Source organism: Dermacentor andersoni, chromosome 5 (genome assembly GCF_023375885.2).
Source record: "Dermacentor andersoni chromosome 5, qqDerAnde1_hic_scaffold, whole genome shotgun sequence".
Classification (NCBI taxonomy): Eukaryota; Metazoa; Arthropoda; class Arachnida; order Ixodida; family Ixodidae; genus Dermacentor; species Dermacentor andersoni.
Genome location: NC_092818.1, coordinates 122794786 through 122817296, shown reverse-complemented (window position 1 = coordinate 122817296; position 22511 = coordinate 122794786). Strand labels below are relative to the sequence as shown.

Below are 22511 nucleotides of genomic sequence, written 5' to 3'. Positions count from 1 at the left end.
TTTCATGAAGTCGCGTGACATACAGGCGAAGTGGGGGTTGCCCAACATTTTTTTTTTTTTTGACCGAACGTGGATGGCTGATTGCAGAATTGGAATATAACGCTTTGTAATAGCTTTACGTTATAGAGCCCCAGAACACACACAGTATACGTCACGCACAGTAGGGATGGTTACTGCGGGACGCACTAGTAAAGAATGTTAATATAGAAGAAATTGTATTTGAGGTCTTGTCAATTCAAAAGGTAATAAGCTACAAACCTCAACCCAAGTTAGTTACTACTAGAAATGTAAGGAGAGCGCGATTAGCCTGATCGCGTCGAGACGCATAACCACTGGGGTACAAACATTCGTCGAGTGTCGTACACCGCAGGCCAAGGATATGATAGTCCCTCACTAGCGACGTGCGCTGCGTAATGAATGCAGGACACCTCACTATAGGGATCTTAAGTGTCTCGCACCAGCCGCAAAACGTACACGATGGACTAGTTACACGACCTTGTCGGTATAAACGTTCGCACACTTTAACATAACAAATCCTTAGCTTGGGTAGCTCTGCTCTATAGCACGATGAGGGAAGCATCGACCGTGATAAGGGGGCGGGAGCCTTCCATTTACGTCGCGCTGGTCTGGATGCTACTTGAGTAGGTGGTGGCAAATCAGCAGACGAGTGTCATTAAGCTTGCACAAAATTTCAGAGCTGACAAAGTCGTTATGAACGCACTCTGAAGCCAGCCGATCAGCTTCTTGATTTCCAGCGATGGTATCCACTGGGCAACTAGAGATAGCCCTCGTGATGCAATTTTGTTGGTAGAGTCAGTAATGCTGTACAGGACTGGACAATCAATTTGACTGCGTTGTAATTTGCTAAGGGCAGTGCAGGAATCTGTAAATAAGGCAATATTCGATGCGGTTAACCTCTCTTGGACGCATTTCAATGTAAGGTTAATCGGCCCTAGCTCCGCAACTCTTGATGAGGCTGGATCGAGCATATAAAATATAGGTCGTACTTGAGTCGGAAAACAGGAAAAAGCTGCAGAGGCGCCTTGAACTTCACTGTGTACGTATGCACCTGTGAATACTTCAAGATAATATAGAAATCTTTCGAACATGTGTTACTGGGCCAAGTGAAAAAAGGTACATCATACTTTTTGGGTATGTCACGGATTGTGAGATGGATGGAGAATACGTTTTTGTTGATATATTATGGAGATGGAGGCGTAAATGAAGGAGCATGTTCATAACTGCCAATAATGTTCATAAATAACGTCGCCGTTTTTCCTATGCGAGAAAATGGGCTGTGAATAAGGCGATGAAGGAGTGATTGACCAATCGATGCGCGGTGAAGACGCTCAATATGATATAGAGCTCTCTGGTCTGCCTGCAGCTTCAGGGTTGACTGATGCGCTTCAGTGAGTAATGCAACAGATTGCGCCTCACGAGGTAATCCAAACATTAGTCGGAGCGCAAAGCAGTGACCTCGTTCCAGTTGGGCTATGAAACTACGTGACACGTTCAGGACTGGTAATGCATGCATCATACCCGAGAGTACAGATGACAGGTACACCTGCAGAGCCGTTGTTTGTTTTCAGCCGCCACCTCTAGCAGTCAAGGCGGTGACATACTTTAAGGAGGGATAGCGATTTGCGTCGTAGAAATTGAACGGCAGGACGCCAAGAGGTGCTATCATCCACAATTACGCCAAAATAACACCGTTTGCGCATCTATCTTATCGATGTTTCGTCAAGGTACAGTCGGCTAATTGTTCTATGAGCGCGTTGTTTAGAATGACATGCTATTACAGCCGACTTAGCAGGTGATATCTGCACATTAACTTCAGGCAAGTACTCTGAAGTCACGTTCAGAGCTCTTTGCAAGATTGCACGAAGCCGCAAACCAAAGTGCAAAGGGCCACTTATCCATAGAGCAATATCGTCTGAATAGACAGCTTTGCTTACAGGGAAGTCCCTGTCCCGAGGCAAGTCACTTCGAAGCACGGCGAGTATGGTGTTAAACATAAGTGGCAATAAAACGCTGCCCTGTAGGACACCGCACTTCACAGTGCGGGATTTATCAGTTATTGCTAGGGCACGCACTTTCATCGGGCGCTCCGATAGAAAATTATGCGCATACCGGAGCAGACGACCCGTATTTCCCGCGGTTGCAAGAGCGAAAATAATCGCCTTATGCGGAATCTAGTCGAAAGCTTGCTCTAGCCTAGGATGAGCATATACCAGACTGCTTGTTTCCTCTAGCAAATTCAAGCACTGAACCAAGGTGTGAGCTGCTGTACAGAGCTGAATGGTGGTGACAAAAACCACTATTGACATCATGAAAAATATCAACTTTTCTAGCGTGACATCTAGGCGAAACAGGACCATTCGCTTCATTAACGTGGTGACATTTGAAGCTAAAGACATTGGCTGGTAGGACGTGAGGAATCTTGAAGGGCGCCCGGGCTTTAATATTCCTATTTTACCATGGACGATTTCCATTCAGTAGGGACGACACAGGCTCTCCATACTTCATTATAATCGTTCAATATATGGTCATGAAAAGTCTTATCAATGTTCTGTAATGCTTGGTACGTCACACCGTTCTTACGTGGGGAGTCATGCGTTTGGAGAGGCTGAGCGCGTGCCGCAGCTTCTAAAAAATGAAATAAGAGAACTTCTTGTTGGGGAAGTTGGTACGGATTCGTTATAACTATCGTAATGCGCCAAAGAACAACACAGAACACACAATACAAATATCTTGTGTGCTGTGTGTTGTTCTTTTGAGCCTTAATATCTTTCTCATAGTGAAGTCTGCCTCGTCCATCTAAAAGGCAGCACCACAGGAAGCAGTTAAGGTACTATGACTTCTCAAAGAAGGAAGGTCGCCATTTGTGGTGTCACTGGACATAAGAGAGATGAAAGAGTCTGCAAATGCCTTCGATAGAACTTTTGGTGACTCGCCAGTCACCATGCACGATGCAGCCACAGGGTTCTTGAAGATTTCGGGAGTCAGGAAGGTCGTCAATTTGCGCCAAAAAGTTCCAAAAACACTTCCAGTATGCGGCAATTTACAAAAGGCTCTCCAGCTCTTGCGACGAAACTGTTTTGTGTGCCGCCGTATGGCCACATCAATGTGGTTATACAGAGCCCAGTTGATGTGTTCTTTAGGGCGCTGTGCCCGCCTATAAGCGGAGCATCGACATGTACGAAGCCACGAAAACTTAAGAATCGGCTTTACTTTGCCGATTCCCCGCCTTCGTTGTACTGTAGCTTGTCGTAAACAGTCACTCATCAGTTTGAACAGAGTGTCTTGACATGGTGCCTCTGAGATCAGCTGACGGAACTTGCCCCCCTTTGTCACTGTATAGACGGCAGTCTGGCGACCCGCAGTGTGTGTTGGTGTTATCCAAATTGGTAGGCGATCTGAGCCCTACGGGTCAGCTTTACATGACCAGGCTAAGAGGCCCCCAAATCCTATGCTGAAATTACAAACTTCTACAAGGAGACGAGAAGCGTGTACCCGCCTCCCCACCCCGACCTCCAACGAGCGCAAGCCACCATGCTTGGCAGATTGCAGACTGATTCAATTCTCAGTCATTCTAGGCTTCATTTAATCACTGGAGGGGATTACGACCCCGTATGTACTAAGTGCGACCATGGAGTGTTCGCCACTCGGGCACACATTCTCTGGGGATGCGAGGGTAACCCTCCCCCACAATAATTACTGCCAGCTCCCTCCGAGGAGGGTTGGAACCAGCTGCTGACAAGAGCAGACAAGAAAACGCAACTGGCACTCGTCTCGTGGGCCCAAGACGTCGCTCCCACCTGGGAGCCACACTAGGCCTACCTGCCCTAACTTCCTACCCTGCAGTGGCAAATAACGTTGTTTCTCTCTCTCTCTCTCTCTCTAAGCACACATCTCTCAATGATATCGCCAGGGCTACAGTGGAATGCTCCTTTCGTCCCCCTATAAATGTAGGTGAACCATCGTTCAGTATTTGCAAATCATTCTTGATAATAAGCTTCCCGTCCCCACGACTGCCTTGGGCACGGGAAGACCATCGCGGACGGTGGGCATTATAATCTGCACATAACACAAACGACGCATCATAGTGAGAAACTAAGCGCTCAAATAGTTAGGTATCTGAATAAACGTGTGGGCCGCTTGTGTATGCTTGCCACCGTCGCAGTCACACCCCTGAGGCTTACAGTAACGCCTGTACACTCGAACTCATCATCACAGATGTCGTCTTTGCCAAGAACGGTGAAATTCAAGGAGGTTGCAGGGCGTCTTCGTCCCATTTGCTCCCGAGGGTTGCCAACTACTCAGTCGACGAAGCAGAGACGGAGAGAAGAGGCGGGAGTTGATCATAAGGGGAGCTGGGTGGCTGGCAACCCTGTGAACGCCAGTAGTAGCTAGGATTGTATATACGTGCAACAAACAATTCTGAGTGCTACCGTATTGCAATTTACGTCATGAAATATGCAGTGTAGTTACCTGGCTAACCCGGTTACTTATCCGGTTAGAGTTATTGCGAAGGGTTAGGGCCTACAAGAGGACTAGAGTCACGATAAAAAATAAGACCGCCATTAGGTATATGACAATGCAGCAGAACCCACAAAAAAGAAGCATGCGCAAACGAGCTGCAGGGTATTATAAAAAGGAAATCGGGTTTATTTATTGTTAGCCACCAAAAAAACAAAATCAAAAGTCGTGACAATCGAACCAAGTCGGGACCCGACAGGGCCCCGATTTGGCTGTCCCGACTGGACCGACGCCGTAGCCCCGCTACACGCCTTGTATAGAATGCGTCATTAAATCCTTTAAAGCAAGAGTTCTTACATGTATCTGGGCTCCGATGAGCAATGCAGCGGAGAACGAAGCTCGGTGCGCAGTAGTTATCATAACATTGGCATCGCGCCATCATCCCCCCTGTCATTCCCCATCTGCCAAAGTGTACTGGCAATAAGTCGTGCCCCCATCATCAAATACGGGCATGGAATTCAACAGCACTTTTCTGACTTATTGCTAGTGTGTCCGTTAGATTTATACGTTGCGCAGAAGCTGTTCGCTTACTTCTACAATTATCTTCGATGATTTTTGCACAATTTTAATATATTACTTTTCTTCAATGATTCAGTTCTTGGACACCACCCACCCGTCCACACCTCCATAGTAAGTGGACTGCCCTTCTCAAACGTTCTCACTCGTGCTCCCTGTGATTTATCTGTGCCGAACGTGTGTGCATTTCTCTTTGTATGCATTTTCGTTTCTTACCGTGGACGGCCAGCCGGCACGCGCCCTTGCACAGAGGTTTTCACTAGGGGTGGGAGAATATTTGAAGGTTCGAATGCGAATTGAATAATAGCATGCAGGAAGCATTCGTATTCGAAAACGAACTCTTTCACACTTGAGAATATTTTAAGCTAACCAAATCTTCCGCAGCAACCGCTGTGAAAGTCTTCTCTGCTGTTCCCTGTCTCCTATACAAAGAACAGAAAGTTATCGCAAGTGAGACTACCACAAATATTTTCAAAGTAATGCAGATACATGGACAATGTAAGCTTTGTTTTAGACTTCGTGGAGGAAATTTGCACGATCACCACAATTTTTACCTGTAGTCTGTCATTTAGTGTGTTTACAAGCCTAGTCATTTGGCAGTTTTAACTGTTGCGCTATAACCAGTGATGTTTTCCTTGTAATTGGCCCGTTTACACGTGTTTTCAGCACTCAAAGTTCTTCAGCAGATTTTTTTTTCTCTGTAACCATTTATTTCAAGTTTTGGAAGGGCTAATCATAAAGCAGCCATTAATTCTAGAAAAAACTTGTTTGCGACCAGGCTCTAGGTACGTTCAGAGGTTACCTGGGCAGATTTTTTTCTAACAAATAGGGATCTTGTGTATAAAACCGCTCGGTTGTATCTGATAGTTCGCTGTTTATTTTATGTTGCCCTATTCCTGGTACTTTTTATCATGAAGTTAGTATTCCTGCTGCAAACATAAGCTACTGCAACTGAGTATGCCATATTTGATTCGACATTTCGTTCTTACATTTCCTTTCGCACTTATTTCTACGGCAGCTGCGCAATGTCCGAGGGTCGAACGAAACTTCCTCTTTATATTCGCTCGTAACGAACTTCAGCCATGACGGCGACACACCTTAAATGTGTGCAACTCGGAAAACAGACGACCTGTTCCTCGCTAGGTGCCTGGGAACCTCGCGGGATGCCTGGAGCCACGTCAACTGCAAACACCACTCGGAGCAAGCGGTTGGCCTCAGCGAGCCGCAGTGAGCTCAGCGAGCGGGCTCGTGGCGGCACCCCGCGGCGGTCGCGGTATCTATGCTAGGTAGCAGACGCAGCTACATACATACTGTGGTGCGTTTGCCATAGTTAAAATGTACATGTCAGGGCTTCAGTATGGCCGCGCTACGAGGTGCGGACGTACTTTGAACTGCACTAGCGTGGCCAACGAATAGTAGCCGCGTGGAAATTTCGCAACTTAGAAACACTGTCAAGAGCTCAATACGAAGCGATGTCTGTCAGGGCGTCTAGCCAGAAGTTGCCAGGAACAAGTGCGCGCTGGTAATCGTAAGTTTCGCGCGGTTGGAGGCTAGTCTAGCGTTCTAAACAAATTGAAATCACCGAGACCCGAGGGCTACGATATCGATAAGCAGTGTGGGCAAAGTTTAGTTCCTACTCGGGCGGCCGCGGACGAGTGTAAGCAGACGATAGTCAGCTTCTTCCGGAAGTACGCGATTCTTATAAAAATTCGAAAGCAGATTTTCGCTTACTTCGGCCTGTGTGTTAAACTGCGTTAATAAATATGCGCATTAACTGCAGGAAGAAGAGAAATGATACAAACACCATTTTTTTATTGATGTCAGCTATTGATTAATGGCAGCGCTCTATGGGAATAAGCCCGCTGAGGTCAAAAGGCTGCAACCAACTGCCCCGAAAGGGTGAGAAAGAGGCCTCTGTTTAAAAGAACCTATGAGAAGAAGGTGAATTTCCACTCAAATTTTGGGCCCCACGGGTCGTACACGGGGGAAAAATTTTACTCAGATACTCCCAGCAGCGTATGATTTCCGCAGAGTGTGTCTTTCACTAAGTCTAAGAAGGGTGTGGGGGGTTCAGGGCCCCTTTATTGGCTTTCCCGTTGCGCTGCTAAGCATGAGACCACAGGTTTAAATCCCGGCTGGGGCGGCCACATTTAGATGCGGGCGAAATGCAAAAACGCTTGTGCACCATGAACTTGGTGCACATAAAAGAACCCCAGGTATTCAAAATTATTCTGGGGTCCCCTACTGAGGCATGCCTCATAATCATATCGTGCTTTTGGCATGTAAAAACCAAATTTGTGTGCGCGTGCGTGCGTTTGTGTGTGCGTACGTGCGTGCGTGCGTGCGTGCGTGCATGCGTGCTCGATATAGCATTAGCAAAACACAGACTGACTTACTCAAATGCCAGACAATGGCGTGCAAGGGGATTCTGCGCCAGTAAAAATGAATCAGAAAAGTTCCATGAAAGGAAAAAAAAATAGTAACGCTTACAAGCCTGGCATATGTGGCTTTCGCAATTGATGCGCGCTATCATAGATAGCATGTCATTATTATAGCGAAGATCAAAGATTGTGAAGATATGTAACTAAAGAAGTAGACATGCACAATTAAGGAGCTGGAATCAGCTTTCTTTTCAGACGCCTGAATGTTTCTTTAAACATTAAGGCGTCTGAATAGCTTGCGAGTGTGAATCAGCCAATTGTAGAAAAAAATTTAAAAGCCGAAGAACCGCCAACTACATCTCTGAAAAGATAACACCTCTATAAGAGTGGTGATATCAACTTTTTTTTTATTTCGCAAGCTCATTGACTGACAGTAATCCCTTTTTGAAGTTTTAATTGGCTCTCCGGTCCCGTCAATCAAAACTAAAAAAAATTAAATTATGGGGTTTTATGTGCCAAAACCACTTTCTGATTATGAGGCACGCCGTAGTGGAGGACTCCGGAAATTTCGACCACCTGGGGTTCTTTAACGTGCACCTAAATCTAAGTACACGGGTGTTTTCGCATTTCGCCCCCATCGAAATGCGGCCGCCGTGGCCGGGATTCGATCCCGCGACCTCGTGCTCAGCAGCCCAACACCATAGCCACTGAGCAACCACGGCGGGTGTCAATCAAAAGTAACCTGTTCACCGACTCTGCTGTCGACTGCGCGTCTGAAAATTTACCATTTCGATTATTAGAAAAGAAGGAAAGCGTTTTAACAGGCATATCAAAAGGGGACTCCCATTTACGGATGGGCGGCACGAAGCGAAGTCACTTTCTGCCAACCGTGCGAAGTGTCGCAGCCATGCTGGTAGGTAAGAGATCGATTGGCGAGAAAGTAACTTTTGTTGGAAAGAAGGCAAAGGGTGGGAGTGCGAAAGCAAGCATCGTGTTTCATCGGAAATCACTTACCCGGAACCGTTCATCTCATCGCCGACGCGAGCAAAGGCTTCTGACTTATTGCGCTTCCCACCATTTCGTGTCGCTGCATGTAAACTGTCGCGACACGGGCTCCTGTACGCGGAGGCTGTGCCTGCGCTCACAGTCATCCCTTCGTAAGCGTGTGCCCTGCAGCATGTACACCCAACCACTTTTCTTTTCATCTCATTACTTCCCTCTTTGCTGAGGCCACACCATGCGACAACGACGGCCCAATGAAGCGCGAAGCAATTGATTAGCCCGAAAGCCGCTAATAGCATGCTTTCACGTGTAGGCGTATGTTGTGGTGGTATTCCTGTCCCGTGTGCCGAGAATGAATGATTTTCTACGAGTTCCTGGAAGTAAGGAGGAGGTCGGGAACAGTTGCGGGCCTTGTCGTGAAAGGGTGCGGCTCTTACTCCTTTCCGAAATGATTTGTGGTGGTACGCTGATTACACTTTACCCACAGGCATGCTGTTTAGTTTCACGTAGTTCGGGGAAATATCCAGAGCACCGCTAAGCAATGCCCCCACCCCCATATTGTCTTTCATATATATTTTTCTGAAAAGAAATGAAAGGAAGGTAGGAGCGTAGCGTACGAAAGACGAAGTTGCTGTCCGTCGCGTGGTTATGAGAATTCCGATAGTTCTGGTAACCTGCTAGAAATGTATTCTTAGTGACCCACGATGAATACACTCGAAATACCGTGTTAGTTGCGCACCATATATGAGAGTTTGTATTCACGTTAGTTATGATGAGACAAGAGTATGTTATATGCAGATAGTCGTATGCACTCAAGTTTCTGATTACGTTTATGTTTTGTTGTCTCGATTCGACAAATGTGCGGAGGAAGCACATACTCTTACGAGTTTCTTTTTATCATGGAATCCGTCCAATTCTTATATTTTACAAGCTTCGCATTTTGTCATTGAGCCTTCAAAATTCAATCGACGAGAGTGGCGATATTACCTTGTTCGTTGGCCATTATGGGTTGGTATCTGACATAGCGCAGCAAAACAGGGATACAAGAAACGACAGACGCACACAAGCACCATCTATGAACAACAGTTCTTGGCAGATAGCGCTTGTGCCCGTCTGTCATTTCTTCTTGAGTCTGTGTTTTCCTGAGTGATTCCTGATACCATTCCTTGAAAATACCATCACAGATGAACGAAGACTAAAACACCCCCCATACGCATTAATACACACTGAAAACAAGCCCGTATTTTCCCGCTCAGTATGATCTCCAATAATGAAGCCTGTGGCTCAGGAGCCTTCGCGACCACATGCTTGCGGCGGTACCGACATAGAAAAAAATGGTCATATAAATAACAATAATTGGAACGGCGTTTACGTATTGAATTTTCGTGTGAGCGGCTCCACGCAGCTTCTGAGCTCCTTGGTAATAGGTTCCTGTTTTGCAGTTCATATTGAGCGCAGTGACAAGTAAATATTCCCCATGCACGTCGTTGTACGAAGAAAATTACACGTTCGCACAGCACAACAGAAAACTGGCACTTTCGTGTTAAGGGCAAAACAGTGATATGGAAAACAAGGCTTAGTGTTGCTACTGAACTCCTCAGGTGGTGCTCTGCGATTATACGCCGACGCGACATATGCGGCTGGCCCGAAAGTTCTGGCTTCTTGAGAAGCTGTGTAGGGCCTGTAATGACATAGCGCAAGTGCCATTTCGCGACCCGTAAGGAGCGGCCCCAGTGAAATTACATCACCTTCACATTGTGAGCACTCATTGTGCTCACATGGAGCGGCCCCAGTGAAATTACATCACCTTCACATTCTGAGCACTCACTACCGACCACTACACATGCCGAGGCGTTCCCCAAGGCGGTGTTCTAAGCCCTGTTCTTTTCAACCTCGCGCTTCTTGGGCTGGCTGAATCCCTACCGGAAACAGTGAGTGTTTCAATATACGCCGACGACATCTGCACCTGGACATCAGCGGTCACTCGCCTGCAGGTTCGCGCAAGGCTACAGCAAGCAGCAACACAGGCATCTGACTATCTTCAGACACAAGGGCTTACCGTCTCAACAGAAAAATGTGCGTTAGTCGCTTTTACGCGAAAAGCGATGTCTGGTTATCCAGTGTACATCAATGGCCAGCCTATCTGCTACAAGAAAAATCATCGGTTTTTGGGTGTCATTGTTGACCGGGACCTCTCTTGGAGCCCTCAGGTTGCCCACTTGAAGAAGAGGCTCACATCTATTGTTCACATCTTCAAGTTCATCGCCGGCAAAACATGGGGATCGTCAGTGGGCTCCATGCTACAGTTATATCGAGCACTTTTTATCGGATTTCTACGCTGTAGTTCTCCCGTGCTTGCTAAAACATGCAAGTGAAATCTTCGAGAACTTCAGAGCGTGCAAGCACAGGCACTACGTGTTTGCCTAGGCCTTCCGCGGAGCGCCTCAACAGCAGGAACCATTATAATGGCTCAAGACCATCCGATCACGACTTACATCAGCACCGACTCGCTTAGGGCCCATGTTCGTCATATTTCACGGATTCAATCAAGCTTTCTTGCCTGTCTGCCAGAACGACGACCACAGGCATCCTTCTCCAACGAGGTCAGCAAGCATCGTGCCTCCCTACCATCGGGCTTCACACCATCAGCACGTTCAACCTCAGCTCTGTGGTGTTTAAAACAACCTCAAGTGCGTCTTACGGTTCCAGGGATAAGAAAGAAGACCGACCTGCCTACCTTGGCCTTGAAGCAAGCAGCTCTGGATTGTTTGCACACTTTCTACATTGACCGCGTCCACATATATACGGATGGCTCTTCCACCCAGACCAGCTCCACCGCAGCAGTGGTTATACCATCACGATCACTAAGCATCCGATACAAGATTTCTCACTTGACAACATCGACCGGTTCGGAGCTTGTTGCCCTCCGAGGTGCCGTAGATTATATTAACAACCAACCGGCTAATCGGTGGGCAATATTCTGCGATTCAAAGGCGGCCTTACAATGTCTTCTGTCATCTCTTCGTCGCGGGTCCTGTGAACAACTCGTATCGGAGATACGAGAAATGCACCATCACATCATTGCGAAAGGACACGACGTCGTGTTTCAGTGGCTGCCTGGCCATTGCGGTATCTCCGGCAACGACGTCGCTGACGAAGCTGCTAAGAAAGCACATGAAGGAGCAACCCTTGTTTCTATACCTTTATCGCGGACTGACGCAGCCCAACACTTAGGCAACCTAGCGCACCGTATGACATTGGAGAAGTGGCACACACCTGATTTCACTCAACATCGATTGCATTCCCGCGATCCATCTATGCAACTGCGGCTGTTACCAGGGCTTCCGCGTAATGAGGAAACAATGCTGTGCCGCTTACGCTTGGGCGTCGCATTCACGAATGCATATACGTTTTTAATTGGAATGGCTGATAGCGCCGAGTGCAATGCCTGCGGTGTCGAAGAAACTATAGACCATCTACTGTGCTACTGCCCACCATTTGAAAATGAAAGACAAGAACTCTGCACAGCTCTCAAGCAGTTAGATAGAAAACCGTTCACCTTGAACAAGATCTTGGGGCCATGGCCTCGCATATCGCAGCTACAAAAGGCCGCAAAAGCGCTGCTGCGATATTTGAAAGATACAGGATTGAGTCAGCGTCTGTGATCCGGACAGAGTGACTGAACGATATCCCCGGTGGAATTTCTCTTCTTCCTTTAATCTTTCCGTCCCCGTTTCCCTTTCCCCAGTGTAGGGTAGCCAACCGGGCTCAGTCCTGGTTAACCTCCCTACCTTTCATTTATCATTTGCTCTCTCTCTCTCATATTCTTAGGCACGTGTTTGCCGCTATGAAACTATTTAGGTACAAGGCGTACGCTGTGAATAAACCGTCTCATGTCTCTCGTTTGCGCGCTTTAATTCTCTAACATTCTCAGGAGTAATTTATTCAAGAACATAAGACTTGCCTGAGGAACCTTGGAAGGCAGTTGAATAGTATGGCTTCTGCCTTGCATATACGGCAGAGGTAAACATATAGCTTACATATGCATAAGTATCTACGAAACATCACAATGGCGACGACGTCGGAAAGTCGCCTGGTATCTCCATGTAATTGCCAGCGCAATAAAAAATTCAGGGCTATTAAATTTTTCACGCAAACTAGGTTAATTTTTTAACTAGGTTTCGTTGCGTGTTTCCATAGAAAAAACAGCCGCTGACTAGCTCCCTCTGTAAAGGTAGTACAAACGCCTATACGTGTACGCCGACTCGTTAGGTGTGCTGTTCTGTATTTAGTTATGTAAATCGATGACGTAGCTTCCGTGAAACGGGAGTCTGCTGGAGACGTCGAGGAAAGTTTTCCTACGTTAAAACACACTTCAAGCTGCATTAACACGTGCGAGAACACGCCGCGTGATGTTTAAGAATGCGCAACGCGCTTGCGTTGCCACTTCGATTATGAATATCAGTCTCTCGAATGGACAAGCGCATACTTCTCAAGGGATCTCCATAAGCTCACAAGCGTCATTAAGGACCTCCGACTCTTTTGCCATTCAGGAACCAGTCATTACATTGCTTTGACATGTTAACAATTGTCGTGCGACCTCTTTCTGTCGCATCCACGCACGAGCGAAGTTCTGAGCCGAGTGCGCGAGACCGTCATTGCAGTCTCCACGCAAGTCACGTCTGAAGTCGTCGCCCGGACCTTTTGAGAATCCATAAAATGTCTACAGTGTACGCTTCTTCTCCACAAAGAACAAGGAAAAGGGGGTCCGGAAGATGTTTGGCATTCAGAGAAGCTGCCTCTCACTTCTCACTGTTACTTAGCCCTGAACACAGTGGAAGCCGCGAGGCGTGTACATTGATTTGTGATTTCTTTTGCTCTACACTAATTTTATAAAGTGTTTATTCATACTGGCTTTTTTTCTGTTGTGGGGGCTTGTTCTTTCTCCAGAGCGTTGCTTGGAACTGATCCGCCTGTTCTGAGGTTGTGCAACACCTCACCCTATGAATGCACGAACTTGCAGCCCAGGAAGTTACTCAGCTATGTAACATAGCTTGAAATTTCGCACGAACTCTCATCTGCAGTCTAAACTTGCATAAGCATTTTTAGGCACATGTGGTTTATTACCGGATATATATTATGGAATCGAAATTGCTTGCAGAGTAACTGGATGGAAATTTACACTTTTTGTAATAAGATTTTATTGTAGCCATATTGCTATTCTTTGATAAATGAACGCACAAAACTTCGTTGGCTTTTTTTTATTTATTGTAGACATGAAAACAAAAACACGATAGAGAAGTTATTGTGAATACTTTGCTACAACAGAAGACACGAGAGAAGAGTGCGGATACGTATCAACAGCTTAAAAGGTGTCAAACACCGGACTACTATACGATGGCCCCAAGGTCAAGAAGCGCCGAATAAGTGGCGAACGGTTGCTTTACGTTGACAACACTTCTCAAGAATCATAATACAGCGGGGGTGCAGACACGACAGCATCCAGGTTTATTTTTCGCGACTATTAGGTTTCTGTTACTGCTACAAGCTGCCAATCCCTATGGTAAGTATAGTAGAGAGCACGCGCAAGTGGGGGAATAATATATCAGCATTAGGCAGGATGAATATTCGAAAACGCATGAACACAATATACCATAACCATACCTATACGGTCATAGATCAAGCGACAAACATTCAATAAGCGACCTTCCGCTTGTTGTGACGCTCCACTCTCTGTCGTCTCCTGATGTTCTAACGCGACAGCGTTAAGGATCTCGTATAGCAGAAAGGCCGGAGCCGTCGGTGGCATTGGCCGTGAGCGAAAAATACCGGAAGGCAATTCATAAATAAAACAACTTGCAAGATGGGCTGGGTGGGAATCGAACCAGGGTCTCCGGAGTGTGAGACCAAGATGCTACCACTCAGCCATGAGTTTCTTTTTTCTTCTTTATTGCCGGATACCACTCAGCCATGAGTTCGATGGTTCAAAACGAGACAAAAGTGCCTCTAGTGAATGCGGTGTTGTCTTAGAAACGAGCCGTAGAAAGTTATACTGCGGTGTATATCGGTAATTATGAGCATGTAAATTACAGCAGTCGCAATTAAACGACTAGCGAAGTACGTTTCCGCTACATTTCTTCTGCGCTTGGCGCACACGGAGAGCCATCTTGGGGCAAACACAGAAGACCCCTCCTTGCAATGTACGGCGCTGCCCTGACAGGTGGCGCGCCACTCGCACACTTCTGCCCTTCGTCTCGTCAAGAGCATGCCGAGCGAATGAGTGGGCGGTGCAAAGGGGGTGCGATAACGCTATCGCGTTCCACTCTTGAAGGCGAAGCCTAAGCGTCCTCCAATTTTTTCCCCACATGGCTCTGCTTCCTCCTTTTCTGCTGCAGGGTGGAGTCGCGCGTAGTCTGTAAAACAATCTGCACCACAAGAGGTGAAGAAGGCTGTAAATCAGTTTATAACTCCCACATTTACACACAAAAAAGGGTATAAAAGTCTGAGTTATAGAAATATTTACACCCTAATGTACTCTTAGCGGTGTAAATTATTTCTCAGTGATGGACTGACGCATGCTTGTCTGTTCTCGCTGTCTTGGGGATGGTGTAGCGCGGAGACTGACCACGCACCCGTTGGTGTGCTCCGAGGGATTGACCAGTGGAGGTCTTCCAGACCGCTAGAACGCGTCTCCGTTCGCATGACTGCTCCCGCAAACGACTTAGGCGTTGGTACCCGCGAGTTGGGGCGAACACAATCGTTCGGTATCCTTGCGTGGAGAGTCCGACCCACCCAGTTCATCAGTTTCTTCTATTTCTAGTGTGTAATTGAGCTAACGGGGATTGTGGGATGAAGGTGTCATAAATGTCCTTTAGCACTTGCACTGCATTTTGTTCATAGTGGGCTTTGTTGGCTAAAGATTTCGGGACTGCATATGTACGTTCTTTCCGAGTAAGTTCAGTTTATGAAAGGAAAAACCGACACATAATTGTGTCACAAATATTTATTTTCAACGAGCGTGCTAACGTGGCATTTTAGAGACTGTACTTAAGGGTTCGCTTAGGCTTGTTTCATTATTTATGCAAATATAACAAAGTATAGAGTACGAAAACGGAGTATATGGAGTAATATATGGAGTACGAAAACGGAAGTCAGTTAGCCTGTGAGCACTTGTTCCTCACTAGACGTGTTCATGACGTCAAAATGTATTCTAAGTGCCAATATTCTCTACGTTATCAATGAACTGAAACCTAAACAGAAGAAGCTTCGCTCAGGTGCTCCTATCTAAATGCAAAGGAACGCATAAAGCGCTTTACTTATCAACCACTGCATCGAATCTGGTGGGGCTTCTTGCATTCAAAAGAAAAAGTTGAAATGTAGTAACTGTAGGAAGCCGATGTTATTTATCTTCCAAACTTGAGTTCTTTTACAAGAATTTGTGACAATTTCAATAAACGATGTTATTAGATCTACTACTCTATCACACTGCAATGAAAACCGCTATCACAGTTCTGTAAACTCCACCTAATATTTCATCTAATGCAAACAAAATTTATATACTGTACACTGTCGTGTAGCATACCTCAAGCTTAATTGGCAATATAACTTTTACAAAATCTTTGTAAACATTCTAACAAATTCACGTGAGCTGTAACTTTCTATATCAAATTTGTCGGCTTTTTATGCTCTAGTGGATGTAGTTTTCATAAACGCGACATCTGTTTGTGATGCAGTCTTGCGAACTTGTAAAGCCTCGTGGTTTTATTTTTCTCAAAAGGAGCTATATACTTTCCACAATTTTTTTAAAACCTCGAAGACGGAGTTGTAGATGTTATAACATTGTTTATTGAAACTGTGAAGAATTCTTGTAAAAGAACTCAAGTTCAGAAGAGAACATCGGCTTCTTACAGTGACTAAATTTCAGCTTTTTCTTTTGAATGCGAGAACCCATACAAAAATGCTTCCTTACTTTCTTTAGAACTTTTATCAACATCCTATCAACTTTAGTAACATCCTATTGACTTTTACTTTTTAGTAACGTTTGTCAAAAGAAAGTTGGTTACTTCTTTTCTAACTTCAGTATGTAAAAAGAAAGTTACTAGAAAGTTAAGACACACTATTTTAACTTTTTAGAGACACGATTCAATAGGAAGTCAATAAAAATAATTATGTTCTTAAAGTACGTAACCCAAGTTACAAAACATGCATGAATATTATTCAATAAGGTTATAATTATTCAGTGAACATGGCTAGTGCAAGACAGTCTTCTTTCATGGACAGGTGTAAATTTCCACAATTTTCAATCAACTTTCTAGTAACACTGGTTACTAGAAAGTTGTTAAAAATGATTTAGTGAAAAATGAACATATAACAGCATCTGAACTATAAATGAATATGCGAAGACTGGCTGCTTTTTAAAAAAAAAATGTTTTTTTGCACAGTAACTGTTTTCCTAATTCTTAATCAACTTCCTAGTAACAGATGATAGTAGAATGTTCATAGAAAAAAATTGCTTCTAATACCGGACGCTAAGAGGAAATATGGTCTCACCAATTCAAGATGAGGGCACGTATTCTCGAAAACGCGACAGCTAGTGCCATGGGAAGCGTGTATATGAGCGGTGTTCATGAATTTGTGCTCAGTAGGTGTCAAAGAAGCCCGTAGGCCATGCACCATCGCACTAGACGGAGCTGCACGGACGGCGCGCTGATCGGCTCGTGTTCGCCAACCAAAGCGGGAGACACACGGTCCGATTCGGTGTCCAATCCGGCGTCCGACGCGCCGAAACTCAGCCCGAATCGAGGTGTTTTGCCGTGCCGAAGCGCCGGATCGGACGTCCGGCGTGCGACAAACCGGGCAGATTTTCATCGTCCGACGTGTCCGACAACTGCACCGTCGTCTGGCCGCAGCCAATGGCAGCGCGGCTGGCATGTGACGTTCTCTAACGTTCCCTCCACGGAGGCGGTGCTGGCTGGCCGGTTTCTCGCAGTTATTCTTTTTCCTTGCCTGCTGCAGTTTGTTTTTGACATGAAATAGATACCAGTTCAGTAAAATTATCTCGAACGTGTGCCTGTTATGCAAACCAGCGCCTTGTACACTAGCACTAAGCTACTGGTGAGATCGGGAGCCGCGACGCGAGGGCATTTCGCGAGCAGACATCACACACCGACCGTCTGAGCGAGGCCGCTCGCTTCGTTTGCACGTTTGCCCTTCGCAACGACTGCGTCGAGTAAACCAATTGTATTTAATTACGGCCGACCTAAGTGTACAGTGTTAATTGTTTTGGCAAAAATAAGCACTCTTCGACGAGCTCGGGCTGGATCGCAAGCTCCGTCGGCTGCAGCGTCCGCCTAGCTATGCCTACCGGCCCTATCGCTGGCTTTAGCGGAGCCGTCAGTGGACAACGCGCCGTCGTGAAGTGTTCTGTCACTCACAGGGGCATAATTTTATCGACAGCGTTCGCGTAAAGCGAAGCAGTGTTGTGCAGAGTTGTTTATATTACGTTTCTCGACGTGGATATGAACTCAAGCTGGGGAGCTGGATGTGGGCGGAGCTTACGCGCCGCTCATGCCGTAGCATGCAGCGCCGCACGTCGGATCGGACACCGAATCGTACCGCGTGTGTCTGTATAGCTCGCTCATGGTTCGGCTGAAGTCCCCGTATATTCTTTATAAATAAGGAAGCCTACCTAGGCACTGTAAACCCAACGATTGGGGCCTAAATGCCTCTCCACATTCCGCTACGGCTTCCTTTGAGTGACAAAGTCTGATCTCGAAGGCCGTGCTTTTGCAACCTGCATGCACCTGAAGCAATTGCGAATCTTGAAGGCAACATCCGCTTAGTTTTTATTATAGATACGTTTCCTTAAACTTCGTATCACAAAGTACAAAGTACACACTTTTGGACCAAACAAATTTATTAAAGGACTCTATCAAATGTTATTAGGAAAAAACACGCAATTTTTTTCATTTAAGATACATTTTTCTAAAAACCGCAGAGTGGCGCTACTGCAGTATTTGTTTGGTCGACACACCACGTTGGTTGTAGTGAATGCTCCTTGCAGTAAGGTGGTATTTGAGTTATATTTTAGAAGTGCCTAGGCAAAACGTGCTCCTTGTCGTGTGCAGTGACCATCCCAAACCCTCCGGACTCGTGTAACGCCATTAGTTCGCCGTGTGTTTCGAGCGATCCACCAGTGTCGTCAGTGAGTGCCCTAGTACAGCGCCCGTCCGAGCTGCCTTTGTTCTGCCGAGCTTCCTGCCCGCGCTCTCGTGAAAAGTCTGGTACTGGGGCTTCGAATTGTAGTGTTTGGAAGACTGTTGAAGGTTGTGCTTTTGTGGAGCTGGAGTTCATCGGAAGTTCTACAGTGCTTGCGCCAGAGAAACGTCGGTGCCTCTGTACCTGTTAGACGAAGGAGCGTTTGCCAAGTCTTGAAAGGTAAGCAAGTTTGGCGCTTGCGCGCATTCTTGAAGCTTATGATTTACGTAATGAGCGTTGTGTAACTAGCTAGAGCAAAGCGCTTTCCTATCGTATGTTAGCCATGTTGCTGTGCACATTTAGCAAGCAATTTCACGAAAGCTTCCTCTGATGTTACAGCGTACTTGCATTCTGCTACCCGCCTTGATTGCTATGCCTGAATGGGCACACAATTATGAAAACATTGAAAGTTGGTGTTCGTTCGGTAGTTTCCTGGCAAGAAGTTATTCGCTATATAGGCATTCCCGCAAGTACAGTACATGTGTAATGTATACGTCGATGTATCATGGGCTTCGCGCGTTGTCACACGATTGCTATGTTTGACGCTTAAGCAGATAGAAGCTTGTATGAAGATTTTTGTATGTATATAGTTCGGCTTGGAGGTCCGCGTCGCGAAAACCTGTGTGTACTGTTTATGTTCTTGAGTGTCTTCGCGTATTTGTCGTCTATGTTAGAGCGGATATAGGCCGATATTACAATAACGAGGTGCATTTTTAATCTAGACATTTCAATCAGACGCCGGCCTTTAAGAAAGACAGACCAACCAAATCTTAATAACGAGATGTCAGCTCTTGCAATCGTAGGTTACGGCAGTGCGTAATAATTTAAAGACTGCGATTTTGTAGCGATACTTACCCCTCGATTCTATATCACTCTTCTCGCCCACCGCTAACGGCCGGCAGCTGCAGTACGTAGCACGGGCCGGGGCGTCGGTCAGCCTACTAACGAATAGCGAAAAGGAATGCCATCGCTACAAAACCGCGGTCTTTAAATTATTACGCAAATTTTGTGCACAATGAGATGTTATAAATACACCTTGCATGTACATGAAAAAAAGGTTTACAACAGAGATGACATATATGCATGGGCACATATATGTGTCAATAAAATACTCGAGCCTCTTTCTGCCTACAGAAAAAGAAGTTATGTCTCCTCGAGGGCATGGCTGCTTGCACTAATGAACCTCTAAGGGAAGGTTTTCTCTAATCCCTATTTTTGATATCTAAATGTTTATGTGGCATGTACAAACTGCTTGCATCAATTTCTCATTGGGATGAGCTGTCTAAAATTTAATTTTCAGTAATAATTGCAATAATTAACTCCTTTCACTTGTCTTCTAATGACTAAAGTTCTATGCTTTTACCTTGACAAACCTTTTGTGAAATTAGTTTGATGAGGCCCAATATACAGGGCTTTCTAAATTGAAGGTATCAGTACCTATTGAAGACTATGCTAACTATGAAAATGCTGCTTGTGTATGTGGTTTATTCACTCTGTCAGACAAAATCTTTACACCCAAGTGCAGTCAGTAAATTGAAAACTGCATGTCTGCAAGGGGAAGTCAGAATTGTATTTGAAGACAATTGCATCTTGTTTGATAGTTCTCGAGCACTTGTGCGTCACTAATCGAGCACAGCTTGGCCCAATGCTCCATGAGGCTTGAAGCTTTCAATGTCTGCTAATCACTAAAACAGCACCAGATCTCACTCTGTGTCAAGGGGTGGCACACATTTGCTTAGTTCTAGGCAGATGCATGTCTTTCTTTCGCATTGAAGTTCCCAATACTTTCTAGTCTTACGTAAAAGTACACAGCTCAGTACAATGCATGTATGGTTTACGTAAGGCTGCTTTGTTCTTTAAACCGAATCAACAAGAAGCAGCGACTTCCGTTTTTGCAAACCTTACCCTACTTCCTAACCATTCCTTGATCAAACGTGTATAAAATGAATCTGTGGTTGTTGTATTCTTTCACAGGTAGACATCGGTGACGGTGTATACGTTGAAAAGGGCCTGCTGAAGAGGCTGTGCCTGGATGCTTACAACTGAGGCTTTCACTTCGCGGAGGGCCTCCTTAAAGCTCCTTTTTCAATAGAAGACGTTGAAGGGAGGTCCTTCTTTGGGCGGCTGTCAAATGCCTTCCACAGAAGGATCCGTTGGATTCCAAGAAGGTCAACACCATAGTAGGTATGTGTGTCACAAAGAAGCATCTTAATATTCTTTGTGCAGTTTTCAACAAAACTCCTTTCATGGCAATTTCAGTGCTATCTTAGGGTATACTCCTTTCTTTCCTGCTAAAATAGCTATTAACCTGATTATAATAGCATATTATAATGCAAGCTTTGCCACCATAACTAGAAAATTGTCATTACTGTTGGCATATGTATTTTTGTGATAGAGGCCCTGGTCATATGAATGGACTGATAATATAACATCCTGTCTTGTGGAAAGCTAACATGTTTAGTAACAAGCTCACTTTGACAATGTCTGCCTGTTCAACTGCTTACATGTTGCTTGTATCATTTCGTGGTTCTTAAGTGCTACACAAAAGTCAACTCTTCTATGTACCTGTGCCCAAGCAAAGCTGCAGCACAGTTATGACTGGCACTTTGCCTTTCCTAAGATAATTCACACATGAAACTTCCATGTACTGGTCACAATACGAATATCGAAGTTCATTAAACTGAAGTTGATTTACAGCTTTTGTTTGTAGATGACAATTGGTATGATAGAGTTTGTGTCGTGCATCTGTTGGTGTTACGCACATCCATCACGCTCCCAGCTTTAATGCACTAATTCAGTCATTTCATGCATTTTTAGGACTTTGCACAAAACAGGTGGAGATGTTTAGAGCTCACAGGGTTGAAAGCTTGTCTCTTGTGCACTTCCTTTTTAAGAAACAGATGCATGGTGTGTTGCAATGTCACTGTAGCAAAACTAATCTATTGCCTTTTTTCTTCTCTTTTCTAGACTACACAACGCAACATTTCAGCCTACTTCCAGGGCAGCTGGAGAACTCGTCCTCCTTACTAGCCCGGGGTTATTAAATGGATGTGTTCAAGCACAAATGGAAACCTGTCTTCTTCTGTTGCATGCCACACCTAGCCACTTGGCAATCACTATTCGCCACAGACAGATAGTTGACAGGATGTTACTAGCAAGTCGTTAGGATATATAAAGGTGGTTAATAAATAGTCGCTGCACAGTTTTTAGGAAGCAAATAAAAATTTTATTCAGAGATAATCAAAGCTTATTTTTGCAATATATAATTGCAAAAGTAATTACCTCTGAATAAAATTTTTATGTACTTCCTAAAAACTGTGAAGCGACTATATATTAACCACCTTTATACATCCTAACGACTTCCTAGTAACATCCTGTCAACTATCTGTGGCGAATAGTCGACAGGATGCTACTAGCAAGTTGTTAGGATGTATAAAGGTGGTCAATAAATAGTTGCTTCACAGTTGACACTTTCTAACGACATAAGATAATAAGCAGTCGGTAAGAATTCTATCGACATTTTATATCTATACTTTCAATTCAATATCGGTGGCCAATAGTCGGTAGGAGGTTACAAGGAAGTTGTTACGGTGTCTAAAGACGGTTTATAGAATGTCGATAGGTTCTAGTAACATTTGTCTAAAGACGGTTTATAAAATGTTACTAAAAATTTTTGTAAGGGAAGCCTCATCAAAATTATGCTTACTGCAGCCATCACAGTAGAGTCTTTCCTCTCAAATGCAACAAGTTCTTTGAAAATTGTATCAGCGGTGTTCCCACAAAAGCAACTCTGCGTATTACATGTATATAAGCAGG

General features: G+C 45.2%; 1 protein-coding gene and 1 long non-coding RNA gene across 3 annotated transcripts in view; one reads left to right on the top strand and one right to left on the bottom strand.

The window, feature by feature from the left end:
• The window catches only part of LOC129385056 (uncharacterized), a 298581-nt gene that overhangs the window by 173423 nt on the left and 102647 nt on the right, over positions 1-22511 (bottom strand). The window lies entirely within an intron of this gene.
• LOC126539864 (uncharacterized) lies at positions 18444-21875 on the top strand. The gene is made up of 3 exons (XR_007601406.3): positions 18444-18875; positions 20670-20879; positions 21663-21875. It is a non-coding gene; the product is annotated as an uncharacterized lncRNA (long non-coding RNA).